Source organism: Schistocerca cancellata, chromosome 5 (assembly GCF_023864275.1).
Source record: "Schistocerca cancellata isolate TAMUIC-IGC-003103 chromosome 5, iqSchCanc2.1, whole genome shotgun sequence".
Taxonomy (NCBI): Eukaryota; Metazoa; Arthropoda; class Insecta; order Orthoptera; family Acrididae; genus Schistocerca; species Schistocerca cancellata.
The window spans coordinates 287,748,088-287,763,755 of NC_064630.1; positions in this window are offsets into that span (position 1 = coordinate 287,748,088).

Below are 15,668 nucleotides of genomic sequence, written 5' to 3' on the forward strand. Positions count from 1 at the left end.
TCCCGTGAAAGGAAAAACAACATAATGTGACGCTTTAATTGTAGTGTACTGGATTCGACATTGATGTATTGCATTCTAGTGTAATAAAATAATCATCAAATAAATACGGATTTGTTTCTCCTTTGCTATCAAGAGTGAAACACAAATTGTAGGCAGATTTTATGGGTCACCACTCATCACCATTAAAGCATTTTACATGGTCGAGAGTGCGGAGTGGAGGAGACGTTGTCGGCAGAAGGCAAGACAATGCAGTGTGTCAGCCCCCGGCGGTAGGCAGTAAACGGGTCCCAGAGAACTCAGACGCAGGCAGATGGTCGGCAAAGAAATCTTTCGCTAAAACATTGTTGGCCCAAACTGTTGTTACCAGTGTGACAGAAAGCGAAATCTATTGTAGATTCGCTTGAATTACACTCATAGCTTCTGCACCGAGAGGAAAGGGGCGATATACTTTGTCGACCTGTGCTTTTAGTTACCAGACGTCGTATTAGCTAGTCTCGCGTTATACCTCAAGACTATTTTTTGTTTTTTTTTTTCTTTTTTTATAACAGTCTGACAGTGCACATGCAGTTTACTGATTACATGCATGTAGAAAAGTTGTTCCGAGTTAAAGCTGTCAAAGAAGATTTGAAGAAGAATAAAATGACTACCACACGACAGCTAATGTAGAAAATACTTTTCTGGCGTATTTTGGCACGATGTGCTCTCCCCAGTTTCGAGATGCATCTTCTGCCTGGCCGTCTATTAAACATGAAAAGAACGAAATGTCGCAGTAGTCGGCCCTTTTCCCACATGAGACTATTTTGGGTTGAGAAGTGAAGGGAATTATGTTCAAAATTGCATTAGATTGGTAACTTCAGTAGACAGCAGAATTGCGTTTTAAAAAAAGGTAGCAGAGAATGTATTTAAACTCGTGACGTTTGGTCTACGGTGCACTACACTTACCGTTACACTACTATCTTTTCTTTATTTTTTATTTCTTTTAGTCTCCTGCGTCTGGATGGCGAAGAAGCAATCTTCTGGAACAAAATAACGTTACTCAAAGACAAAATCAAATTTCTTTTTCCTTAAAGAACTAATTATCAGGAAAAAATAAGGAAAAGTTTTTTTTATTTTTTTATATACAGGGTCTTACAGAAAAGTACGGCCAAACTTTCAGGAAACATTCCTCACACACAAATAAAGGAAAGATGTTATGTGGACATATGTCCGGAAACGCTTAATTTCCGTGTTAGAGCTCATTTTAGTTTCGTCAGTATGTACTATACTTCCTCGATACACCACCAGTTGGCCCAATTGAAGGAAAGTAATGTTGACTTCGATGCTTGTGTTGACATGCGACTCATTGCTCTACAGTACTAGCATCAATCACATCAGTACGTAGCATCAACAGGTTAGTGTTCATCACGAACGTAGTTTTGCAGTCAGTGCAATGTTTACAAATGCGGAGTTGGCAGATGCCCATTTGATGTATGGATTAGCACGGGGCAATAGCCGTGGCGCAGTACGTTTGTATTGAGACAGATTTCCAGCACGAAGGTGTCCCGACAGGAAGACGTTCGAAGCAATTGATCGGCGTCTTAGGGAGCACTGAATATTCCAGCCTATGACTCGCGACTGGGGAAACCTAGAACGACGAGGACACCTGCAATGAACGAGGCAATCCTCGTGCAGTTGACGATAACCCTAATGTCAGCGTCAGAGAAGTTGCCGCTGTACAAGGTAACGTTGACCACGTCACTGTTTGGAGAGTGCTACGGGAGAACCAGTTGTTTCCGTAACATGTACAGCGTGTGCAGGCACTATCAGCAGCTGATTGGTCTCCACGGGTACACTTCTGCGAATGGTTCATCCAACAATTTGTCAATCCTCATTTCAGTGCAAATGTTCTCTTTACGGATGAGCTTCATTTCAACGTGATCAAATTGTAAATTTTCACAATCAACGTGTGTGGGCTGACGAGAATCGGCACGCAATTGTGCAATCACCTCATCAATACAGATTTTCTGTGAACGTTTGGGCAGGCATTGTTGGTGAAGTCTTGATTGGGCCAGATGTTCTTCCACCTACGCTCAATGGAGCACGTTATCATGATTTCATACGGGATACTCTACCTGTGCTGCTAGAACATGTGCCTTTACAAGTACGACAAAACATGTGGTTCATGCACAATGGAGCTCCTGCTCATTTCAGTCGAAGTGTTGGCACGTTTCTCAACAACAGATTCGGTGACCGATGGGTTGATAGAGGAGGATCAATTCCATGGCCTCCACGCTCTCCTGACATAAATCCTCTTGACTTTCATTTATGGGGGCATTTGAAAGCTCTGGTCTACGCAACCCCGGTACCAAATGTAGAGACTCTTCGTGCTGGTATTGTGGACGGATGTGATACAATACGCCATTCTTCAGGGCTGCATCAGCCCATCAGGGATTCCATGCGACGGCTGGTGGATGCCTGTATCCTCGCTAACGGAGGACATTTTGAACATTTCCTGTAACAAAGTGTTTGAAGTCACGCTGGTACGATCTGTTGCTGTGTGTTTCCATTCCATGATTAATCTGATTTGAAGAGAAGTAATAAAATGAGCTCTAACATGGAAAGTAAGCGTTTCCGGACACATGTCCACATAATATATTTTCTTTCTTTGTGTGTGAGGAATGTTTCCTGAACGTTTGGCCGTACCTTTTTGTAACATCCTGTATACATAAAGTCGTCGTGCGACTTGTAGTTAAAGACCAGTTCTTACAGGAGCGCCCGAAGTGTCTCCGCCTACAGCAGGCCAGCCCGTCCAAACGTGTCTTCTCATTGTGTAGAAGTGGGTTCTGGGTAGCTGATCTATTCAGTTCGGTTCGGTTAATACAGTTTTCAGCTTCTCAGGACTTGGACGTTCCAGCTACGAGGTGGTTCATTGAAGGTGCTCCGTTTAAAATATTGCTTATATCGTGGGATGCGTATCAGGACGCAGTGTCGTTCGTTGAGATAAGTCCAGTATCCTAGCGTAGACTTGTCGCCAGAAGTAAAAAGATAGCGGATCGTGTGGCCATGGATCCAATTCACGGTGTGAGTTTTGGCGGAGTTGTAGAAAGTCTTATCGGGGTACAAAAGCATGTGGACGTCGATGTGAGCTGGTGTCTGTCGAGGAAGAAACGCCAAAATTCGTCGCGCATGTGCCCAGACGTCGAACGCTGTGCCACAGTGGAACCGGTGTACATCCGTGTCATCCACTCCACAGTGGGTACAGAGGGATGAATCGTTGAGATGGATGCGTGCAGACGATCTCGGTTATCTTGTTTGCCATTCACGGTGATGTACCACGCTGATTGAACGTCTGATTCGAGAAAACGCGCATGGATCGCCGTCCATATGTGTCGCCATACGTACTGAGGATACTTACGTTCGATGGGGTTGGACGGGCGGCACCGTTGTATCAATTCTGAGACTGATTTCGTGAGGTACAAACGTGTAAGTGGTAAGGACCGGTAGACGTAACTGAACTCCAGGAAAAATCGTTGGATGTAATAAAAGGGGGTTGGAATGGTCGATATCAATACTGGGGCGGACAACGAGGCCGCCGCAAAGTTGTGAAGCAAGAGGCTAGTAAGGCTTTGCGGGCAACAATGCCAAAGTTTTAGTTGGGAGCTAACGTAAAGGGCCTTGACACGCGTGGGCACGTGGATGAGTCCCACCCCGCCACGATCTCGTGGCAGTGCAAGGGATTCATATTGGACCTTGAATAACATCCCCGTGCTGACGAAGGAGCCGAAAGCCATCAACAGTCGTCGGGCCAGGAGATTTGGGACTGGTAGTACTTGAGACACGTGTGGTATACGGGAAGCATGATACATGTTCACGTATTACGCGCGTTGGATAACGTCGAGAGCTCGTAGCCGGTGATCTGCGAGATTTGCTCTGATTGTCTGTAGCAAGGGTCTATCATTGATAGTCATTGAGCGGCGCAGATCAAATGTTTCAAATGGTTCCGAGCACTATGGGACTTAACTTCTGAGGTCATCAGTCCGGTAGAACTTAGAACTACTTAAACCTAACTAACCTAAGTACGTCACACACATCCATGCCCACGGCAGGATTCGAACCTGCGACCGTAACGGTCGCGCGGTTCCAGACTGCAGCAGTCGCAGATCCGCTACGAAATCAAGTCCAAGACATCGTATGTTGGCGGCGACACTAAGTGGGGCAAGGCATCTCTCCGGCAAGCCCTCACCAATGAGCATGACCTTGGATTTTGACACGTTGAGGCAGCTCCCCGACACTTCGCGGTTAGACACTGGACTCGCATTCGGGAGGACGACGGTTCAATCCCGCGTCCGGCCATCCTGATTTAGGTTTTCCGTGATTTCCCTAAATGACTCCAGCCAATGCCGGGATGGTTCCTCTGAAAGGGCACGGCCGACTTCCTTCCCCATCCTTTCCTAATCCGATGAGACCGATGACCACGCTGTCTGGTCTCCTTCCCCAAACCAACCAACCAACCGACGCTTCGCCGTAAGTTACCTAAAATGTCAGTGCTGCTCGTACTTCATCTTCACTGCGCAGATATAGTACTATGTCGTCTGCGTAGGCTGTACAACAAAAACGGTGGCCGTGCACAGCCATACCTTCCAAACGTTGGCGCATGCCCTGGAGCAGGGGTTCCAAGGCGAGAGCATACAAAATCGTGGAAAGAGGGCAGCCTTGTCGTACAGATCGTGCGATGACCTGGGGTGGTGTGAGGCGACCATTGTACATGATTTTAGAGGTTGCACTACTCAACAGGCGCACAACCACTGTGACAATAGCGCCAGGAAAACCCATATGCTGAAGAACTGTCCGTAAGTAAAAGTGGTCAACACGGTCGGAAGCCTGGTTAAAGTCCAGTGAACTCAAGGCGCCAGGGAGACTTTGATAATGCGCTAATGCTATCATGTCTCTGTAACGGCAAAGGGCCGTACGGATGTTGTTGTCGCCTCCAAGGGAAGTCTGGTCGCAGGATGTGACGTAAGGTGCGACCTTCTTGAGTCGCGATGCCAGTAGCCGTGTGAATATTTTCATGTCGCTATTGAGCAAAGTAATAGGTCGATAGTCCTGGACCCTCGATAACCCGTGCGGCATATGTACTGGGATAATAATGCTATCTAGAAAGGCGCTCGGGACCACTGTCATCGGTGACTTCAGCTCTTGTGTGATTGCCGTCCACGTGGAAGCCAACAAATAGTGAAAACTTTTATAAAATTCAATGGGTATACCTCCTCAGGTACTCAGGTACAGGAAATCTGTTATCGGAACCCGCCTTGATAGCATCTACCACTTCATCTGTGGTTACGTCGTCTTGAAAGTCATGCACTGCATCCTACGGAAGAGTGTGAGTAGGAAGCTGAGCGACTTCTGTCATCAGTGCTGCAGAATGCGGTACGGCTGCGTATAGCCCGGCAAAATGAGCATGGAGAGCACGACCGATGCTTGGATCAGAGCTCGTCGTCGTCGTTGTCCTTCCTGAAGGAGGTAGTACATCGACGGACGTTCTTGAGGGATACGATTAGAAGCAAGAGAACGGACTACAGTTCCTTCCAAGTGGCACCGCAGGATCAAGGAGATCTGCGCCTTCGTGCGATGGACCATTGACTGCCGGGCTGGCGAGAAGGGCATCGTCGCACAGTCACGTAGTATGGTTTAGTAGAAGTGCAGGGTATTAGATTGCCACGCCTTAAATTCCTTCCCATAACTCATCAGTGTCTTCGTGAGGGTCGGCTTTGCACAGGAGAGCCACCATGATCAGGTGGAGTCCTAGGCTTCTCGACGATGGCGGCAGTCTGAGGAGGTCAGGTGAGTGACATTGAGATTCCACAGATCACGACTATGCCATACTCGCTGTCGGGCGAGAGTGACGTCACAGAGGTATGCATTATGGTCTGAAAAGGCCAAAAGCCAGACTTCCGCATGACGTGCGCCATCAGAAAGGGAGCGGGTAACGTAGATGCGATCTATGCGGCTTGACGATTGAGAGGTGTAGAATGTATAGTCCGGTTGAATTCCGTGAAGCTTTTTCCAAGTGTCAACAAGTCGTAGACGGTCGATGACAACTGAGAGAGATGCACAAGGTGAATGTCGCGGGAGATGGTCCGCGGGCTCTTGTGTCGAGTTAAAATCCCCACTGAGTACCAAATCGTTCTGCGGACTTGCGAAGAGGGGTGTGACGCTTTCGGCAAAAAAAATTGTCGGTCATGACGGCTGCCAGTGCCGGACGGAGCGAAGATATTAATAATACGCAAGCCTAACAGTGTGAGGGCCATACCTCGAGCAGTGGGGAGGTAGATGACGTCCTCTGCAGGGAGTCCGTCGCGTAGTAGGACGGCGACGCCGCTGTCGGTGTCGGATGCGGGGGAAACATGGGCGTTTTATCCGGTGGGAACTAGGAAGTCAGCCACAAACACCTCTTGTAAGAGTGCTATATTAAGATCCGCAGAGTAAATGGCCAGTTAATGGGTGGGGGGGGGGGGCACGAATGGCGGCAAGATTCATCGTGGCGATAAGATATTGCTGTGTAAGGACATCCTCAGCATTTGCAGAACGTGCGGTAGAAGTAGCCGGCAGGTGGAGACCCGCCGGTGCTGCCGCAGTGGTGATAATTACTGGCGGGGCGCCAGCCCCAGTGTCGCCGTGGTGGACTCCTGTGCAGACACGCTGCCAGTCTTTTCCACTTCTTCTTCAACGTCATCGGCCCAGGAAGCCGACGACGTGGACATGTGACGGTCACGTACTTCTGGAACGGGTGTTGCGGATTCCGCAACATGAGTGGCAGGGGGACCGCCGTCATCATTCGTTGACAACGGCGAGGACACGTTCCAGGCTGGCAGAGGAGGCGTCACAGGAGGGGCGCCTGTTGCAGCCGCATCGCGTGACTGGACCCAATGTGGGAGATCACCGTCAGACATCAGGTCGACATCTCGCGGGCCCGTCTGAAAAAGGGCGTCGTCGGAAGGTGTTCGTCATCGTTTCCTGTGTTTGCGAGGCAACCGCTGTTTTCTGATGTGGCCTTCTGAATCGGAATATGGTCGCCTGTCGTCTGACGCAGCACCTGTCTGGACAAAGGCAGACGTCGGCACGACACGAGGTCGACGTCCATGGTTCCAACAGGAACATCGGTTTCGGTCTGCAACCCGGACGGTCCTGAAGCGAGCACTGGAGGTGACGCCGTGCTTGTGTCATCGGCGCGTTGTGCTGCGGCGGGTGACGTTGACGATGCTGTTGGCGCAATCGGGAATGGCACGACGGGGTCCTGTGCAACCTTGGCGTAGGTGACGAGTAAGGATGTGACCGTCGAAGCCTGGGTCTCTTCACGTAACGGCGTCTGTATTAAACGGCGGTGTAAGCATTCGGAACGTACATGTCCCTCCTGGCGACATCCTGAGCACGTTCGTGGCTGTCCATCGTACATGACGATGGCCCTCACACCACCAATCAGCAGGTACGATGGGGACATGTTTTGTCGGCAGAGTTTTTATTTGCCGGACGCCATTTAATACGGGGTAGGTCGGAAATGTTTGCCACTTCTCCGCGACGTGACCCAAGACGGTGCCATATGGTTGGATAGCGGCAGTGACCAAATCCTGGGGCACCTCGAACGAGAGCTCAAACACCCGCAATGTACGGAGACGGAATCCAGCATGGGCGACTGTCACAGCACCCATATGTCCATCAGAGTGTTTAAATTTTATTCCGGTGGCATGATGGAGAATTATGTCAGTGCAAATTTCCTCCGTCGACATCTTGATGTAGACAACACTACCAGTGATGGAAAAATGTATGCCGATTACGTCCTGGGGGTTCAAACGTAGATCCTCTCGTATGAACTGTTCGAAAGCTCTGGGTCGTGGATGTTCGGCCTGAAACGTTACTTTGATCGTTGCACGGCGATACGAGTGCTCCATGAGTACGTTAGTACTGGACTATATAGACACAAACACCGCGACGCGGAAGTAAACACCACCGAGAGCTCCGCTCTCTGTGGTGTTTACTTCCGCGTCGATCGCCGCGCGGAGCAGCTCCGCACGCTAATACAGCTATGAGCCGACTAGACTACGATCGTAGTCAAGAATAAAGATTCAAATAGCTCTAAGCATTATGGGACTTAACATCTGAGGTCATCAGTCCCCTAGAACTTAGAACTACTTAAACCTAATTAACCTAAGGACATCACACACATCCATGCCCGAAGCAGGATTCGAATCTGCGACCGTAGCGGTCTCGCCAAGAATAAAGTACTAAGACTGAAGATCGAGCCTATTGCCGGACATAGGATTCTGAGAGGAGCACGACTTTATTGCCCACCCTTACGTGGAAGACTTGGCAGTCAATTATTTGATCTAAGACTGCATCTACAAGACATATTGCACGCTGAAGACCCAGAAGAATTAAAAAAAGTAGTTTAAGAGAGCAACGTTAACTATAGCGTTCGAAGTATTCATAGTATTGTATACGTGTGTGTAAACGCCTTGCAATGCCCACTCAAAGAAGACAAGGATACACAGTCTAGATTCAATATTATAAATTCGCATCAGTTTGCGGAGAACTCAGAATTAGGTTGATAATCATTTTCAATATTTAGCAGTACTGTACACATTGGTGTTAAACACGTTTTCAACCAATGATTCGCACAGCTACACGAACACTACTTGTGATACCTCATAGACAAAATAGTTACGCAGTGCTATCAGACGAAAAGATCAACCTGACACATACTGTGGGAAGTTTGTTTTCCAACCTTCGAACCTGGATAAAGAGCTTTTTCCTATTTGATATGTCTGTGAACATTGCTGCTTGAGACGATTTAAGACGAACCTAAATTACTTCAGCTACGACAATCTTTAAAGAAATCATCTTAACGGCACTAAATCGTGGTTTGTGAATCGTTTACCGGCCATACTCTGCCGCATTTCGCTGGCTGGAAGGCAAAAAGCTTACTGACGAATTTCACAGAAGGAAAAGACGGACGAAATGTCTCCCACTGGAAGATCATGTTGTTTTATTTAAATGATAACAAAATCAGGTAAAACGAACAGTCACGTTTGTCAGTATAAGCACATTACTGTTGTCAGTATGATGTTGCACTACCCAGGGCCTGTAATGATAAAGGGCCCGTTTAGGTCAGGCATATTGCATACAGAAGTGGAAGAGAGAGCACCACTAAATTCTAATCCGTATGCATTGCATACACACAGAAATTACTGTTACAGTGTACTTATGGAGCCCAGTGAGTGAATTGCGTATTTTCCGGTGAGAAAGAGCACTGGCAAACAGTCTTTGCCACATTAGGTTACTTAAACTGATGTCACTCTGAGCTATAATTTATGGTCAGCGACTAAGTGTAAGCTCAATGAGTCGGATGCGAGTTTTGCAACTGTGAAATACTTTCCTACATTATAGAAGCGAATATTAAATTTGAACTAATATTGCGAAAATTTTGTACTTGGATAGTTTAGAATGAATATCTTTCTGTTTATTGCAGAGGAAAACAATTGATTTTCTAAAATATTGTCTGTCATACACAACTTGAAACAGGTCATGTCGACCAACTCATATGGAAGCACTGACAGCGACGTATATCGGAAGGCAGTAAGATCTCTTGCCTTTTGGTTTGGCAGTACTCGATTGCCATTTCTAGGCGCAAGGAAATGAAGAAAGGCAGCGCGTTTTTTGTTATCAAGTAACGTCTTCATCACTTACTTTAGATTTAATTTAATTTACGAGTAATTACTGATGTTTGATATAAACATGAATTGGATTCCTTAGACAGGGAAAGGACCTGTTCTTAGGAAACTACTTCTATAGAGACCAAAAGGCATGAAATGGTTCTTATATCTGTCACAGAACTTCACATCACTAATGAAAGATTTCTTTACATACCATGATTCAATTTCTTTACAATTTTTTACTCTCTCTGTCTCTCTCCATCATTCGTTTTGATTTTGATATCTCTCTCTCTCTCTCTCTCTCTCTCTCTCTCTCTCTCTCTCTCTCTCTGTCACACACACACATAATTTTTTTTTATTTGTTTGTTCTGCTCGCCTGTCGGCGCGGCATTTAGTTTGCAGTCAGTTCTGAGTATTATTAGTAACTATGCTCCAGTCCCTAAACCTAGTTACAGAAATACGAAACAGACGCATTACGTATTCCAAGCCGCTGCAGCCGCGACTAGGAGACACCAGCTATGGTCACTTTCCAGCCCGCTGTATGATTTAATCGGTTCGCTTTCTTCTTGCTGGTATTGTAACTGAGATTTGGCAACAAGGAAATGTATGTTTGGCAACTCTGTGATCGACGAGTTACCTCCTCGTGTTCGCGGAATTAAGCTTCGAAATTCACTTGATTTTACGAGTCATTTCCATGTAATAATCTGAGTTATTATAAAAAAAAAGGTTCAAATGGCTCTGAGCACTATGGAACTTAACATCTGTGGTCATCAGTCCCCTAGAACATAGAACTACTTAAACCTAACTAACCTAAGGACATCACACACATCCATGCCCGAGGCAGGATTCGAACCTGCGACCGTAGCAGTCGCGCGGTTTCGCACTGAGCGCCTAGAACCGCTAGACCACCGCCGCCGGCAGTTATTATCACTTGAGGTGTAACAATAGATTGTAAATTTATGGTTTTTCAGCGCAGGAAAGTCGTTGCACGTGGAAATCGTAACTAATCTCATCTTTTAAATAGCGGTTTACGGGTTCTAGTCATTATTAATATCGTAAGAGTGAGCTAAGACACATTCTTCTTCGCCAGCTCTGTGGTAACATGCTGACCTGTGAAAAAGCGTCTGTTATGGTTCGCAGTTCCAGTCTACGCTCCTGGAAATGGAAAAAAGAACACATTGACACCGGTGTGTCAGACCCACCATACTTGTTCCGGACACTGCGAGAGGGCTGTACAAGCAATGATCACACGCACGGCACAGCGGACACACCAGGAACCGCGGTGTTGGCCGTCGAATGCAGCAATTGTGCAGCATTTGTGCACCGCCGCCGTCAGTGTCAGCCAGTTTGCCGTGGCATACGGAGCTCCATCGCAGTCTTTAACACTGGTAGCATGCCGCGACAGCGTGGACGTGAACCGTATGTGCAGTTGACGGACTTTGAGCGAGGGCGTATAGTGGGCATGCGGGAGGCCGGGTGGACGTACTGCCGAATTGCTCAACACGTGGGGCGTGAGGTCACCACAGTACATCGATGTTGTCGCCAGTGGTCGGCGGAAGGTGCACGTGCCCGTCGACCTGGGACCGGACCGCAGCGACGCACGGATGCACGCCAAGACCGTAGGATCCTACGCAGTGCCGTAGGGGACCGCACCGCCACTTCCCAGCAAATTAGGGACACTGTTGCTCCTGGGGTATCGGCGAGGACCATTCGCAACCGTCTCCATGAAGCTGGGCTACGGTCCCGCACACCGCTAGGCCGTCTTCCGCTCACGCCCCAACATCGTGCAGCCCGCCTCCAGTGGTGTCGCGACAGGCGTGAATGGAGGGACGAATGGAGACGTGTCGTCTTCAGCGATGAGAGTCGCTTCTGCCTTGGTGCCAATGATGGTCGTATGCGTGTTTGGCGCCGTGCAGGTGAACGCCACAATCAGGACTGCATACGACCGAGGCACACAGGGCCAATACCCGGCATCATGGTGTGGGGAGCGATCTCCTACACTGGCCGTACACCACTGGTGATCGTCGAGGGGACACTGAATAGTGCACGGTACATCCAAACCGTCATCGAACCCATCGTTCTACCATTCCTAGACCGGCAAGGGAACTTGCTGTTCCAACAGGACAATGCACGTCCGCATGTATCCCGTGCCACCCAACGTGCTCTAGAAGGTGTAAGTCAACTACCCTGGCCAGCAAGATCTCCGGATCTGTCCCCCATTGAGCATGTTTGGGACTGGATGAAGCGTCGTCTCACGCGGTCTGCACGTCCAGCACGAATGCTGGTCCAACTGAGGCGCCAGGCGGAAATGGCATGGCAAGCCGTTCCACAGGACTACATCCAGCATCTCTACGATCGTCTCCATGGGAGAATAGCAGCCTGCATTGCTGCGAAAGGTGGATATACACTGTACTAGTGCCGACATTGTGCATGCTCTGTTGCCTGTGTCTATGTGCCTGTGGTTCTGTCAGTGTGATCATGTGATGTATCTGACCCCAGGAATGTGTCAATAAAGTTTCCCCTTCCTGGGACAATGAATTCACGGTGTTCTTATTTCAATTTCCAGGAGTGTAATTGAGTTTAGCGTTTTTAGCCCTTCTCTGAAAGAGCTACAAACAGTCAGATCAAACATCGCTATGGAAATCTCAAGAAAATGCTTTCGGCTCATGGTGAAAAACTTACAATGCTGCATAGCAGGTAACGCCTCATTCCGCTGCTGACAAGCAAATTTTGGATTTCTAGGAATACATAACATTGCATGTGAAGACAGTAACTGTTTGCGAAAGGACAGAATACTGTTGATGACCGTGCATCTTTTCCCTGGAATAAATGATGACTAACTGAAACCCTCAGCTGCCAACAGGTGTTGCTGATATGCCTCGATGTGGACAGTTGAAAATATGTGCCCCGACCGGGACTAGAACTCAGGATTTCCTGCTCACATGGCAGATGCTCTATCCATCTGAACCACCGAGGACGCAGATGAATAGCACGCGTGCACACCTGTCGGCAGCTGAGGGTTTCAGTTAGTCATCATTTATACATAACTTTATTTATGAAATGCCACATTTGCATACCTCTTGAATATGACACAGTATACCAATTAAACACAGACCCAATCAAAATCTAAGTGAGTAATATTTTACCAATTCGTGACGATAGAGGCACACTTGTGTACAGAGACTCAGATTTATTAAAACGGACTTTCGTCTTAAGATTATCGTGGGTAGTTTTATTAAATTTTTTTATAATGCAGTTCAAAATTTTCGAAACGTTTCCTTTAATGTTATTAAAACAATAGTGAACATGAGAGAGAAATTAATCATCAACAATGCATGCGAATTCTCTGATGTTATCTGTAACAGTCTGACAATGCACATGCAGTTTATTGATTACATGCATGTAGAAAACTTGTTCTGAGTTAAAGCTCTCAAACAAGGTTTGAAGAAGAATAAAATGCCACTACCAGACGACAGCTAATGTCGAAAATACTTTTCCGACGTATTTTGGCACGATGCGATCTACCCACACATAATACAAAAGTATCGAGATGCAACTACTGTCTGGCTGTCTGTTAAACCTGAAATGAACAAAATGTTGCAGAAGTTAGCTCTTTTTCCACATACGACTATTTTGGGTTGAGAAGTGAAGGGAATTACGTTACAGGTTCCAATAGATTGATAACTTTAGCAGACAGCAGAACTGCGTTTTCAGAAATATAGCAGTGAATGCACCCGAACCCGTGACATCTTATCTACAGGTCAGGACACTAAGCATTACGCTAACAGCTGACACATAACTATAACAGCTCCAGAAGTCAATTAAAATTCCTCCAGAACTTCTGCATTCCACAGCGCTGTGGGATAATGCATATGGCCAAGTCAATACTTATGAGAGGCAAACAGTTATACCTTTTCTTTTGCACTGCACGACGATTTCAACAAACAGATAGCGCAATGGAGTAGCTCAAGTGGAAAGCAACACTTCCTATTTAAATTTCTGCATCCTACACTATTGGCAGTTCTGTGTAGGTGGCAGTTATGTTATTTTATTTTGGTGATTACAAAATAAAGTTGAATGTATGAACTGGGTAGCCAAGGCAGCTAGTTCATGGTGATTCAGTCAACCAAGTAAATGAATTTACTGAACATGAAGCAAATTGATACAGCGACCCTGTGTGTCAGAATTCTCAGTCAGTGGGGCACAACGGCGTTATGATGGAAAAATGAGCCACTGGGTAGAGGGTTTAGTGGTGTGTTGGGCACATGTAGGTTCATATAATTATGGTGTGGGTTCGATTCCAACTTCGGTCAGTGATTTTAGAGGGGGAGAGACAGATTCCATTCTCTTCTGGCTACACTAAGTGAATAAGGTATAATGGCATTACGGTCTGAAATTCACATTAAAAATGATATTCATTCCCTACCAAATAGACATTAGGTTTAGCCACAAAAATGTCTGGGTTGGCGACATGTAGAAACTCTATCACAAGTAAAGTTTCTTATACTAGTTATTTATTTCTAGTGACGAAACAAACGCTATGTAGGATCACAGACACATATTCCATCCTTTATCTGAGATTCTGTATATCGATAAAATTGGTTCTTAATTGGGAATGCAACTCTGACCGCCCTTAACGCGGAAATTGATCCCTTCGTGACAATACAGCTCGGCTACAATTTTTTGTTTGTTCAAAACTGCAGATTCCTCAACATCTCCTCATATTGCGCGAGAATAGGTTCGAATCCTGGCCCGGCACTAAAGATTTCTTTATGTATTATCAAGAACTAGCATGAGAACACCTATCTGCTTGTGGATAATAATTTCGATGTTTAATGTATTTTCATTCGTTGTCAACACTAACGATATTTGACGTTTTTGACTCCCAGTGAGACACAGAACTCTTTGCGTGATCACTGTAAGTTGAAGATGTTATTCCGAGTTGCTGGTGGAGAAAAATTCGGAGCTGACGTCTCTTTGTGTGTAGTCAACAACGATATGTGTGGGGCTCTATTCCCAATCAGCAATGAACTCTTCGTCATATTATTTCTAGTTCAAACATGCTCACATGTCGCTGATAGTGCAACAAACCCATATTTAACGGTCGTTTTCTCTAGAATAAAACAGCGATAGGTGCCGGGTTGGAGTCCTGGGAAGGAAAAAATTAATGTTTCGTCTCGACATTTCAGTTAAAACATCTAGCTACTGCCGAGAAAATGAGATATGTCACAGTTGATCGTTCTTCGATATCTATCTTATTAGGTTCTGGGTTCGAATCCCTGTCCAATACAAAGCTTTACCTCACGGCGTTTCAAGTAAGTTACTTGTTGAGAAGCAATATTTAACATCTCTTGTAGTTCGTTAACGGGGACAATACGTGCTGGGTAGGAATTCGCGTCCGTTGAAAATGTTTGCGTTACATAATTTAAAGTTGGTATTTGCTAATTGGTACTGTCTAAAATAGAGCTATATCACTCTCTGTATGACTGTTGGTTTCCATCAGTCACGGAATCTTTGCTTAGTCTGCATGAGCTGGGTTTGAATACATATGCAGAACGAGACGGTTCGTCGTGTCATTTGAAGTTCATACATATTCTCAACTAGCAGCTCGTGAATAACCTAATTTTTAATGTCATTTTGTGTTAAATAATAAGTACGGTATGTTACTTTGAAGAGGAAATCATGAATGCGACGAACTTACTACGTGCATTACCTATCTGACGTAATAATGAGAGTGGTACCATTTCAATTATTCTCATTTATTGTAATAAATGTGAGCTTACAAGTCTTAAGGACGGTCTTACCTGTGATAAGGTGTTTCCTGATATTTGTAGTATCTTAGTATTACTTTACATCTTGAGTTATTGCGATAATGAGTGGTGTTTTCTAGTGCTGACTTGTTGGAACCATTTTCAATAGTCAAACGACTGTACTAAGGAACAATTAGACGACCTGCTAGACAGCTGCCTTATGTGGGTTGGA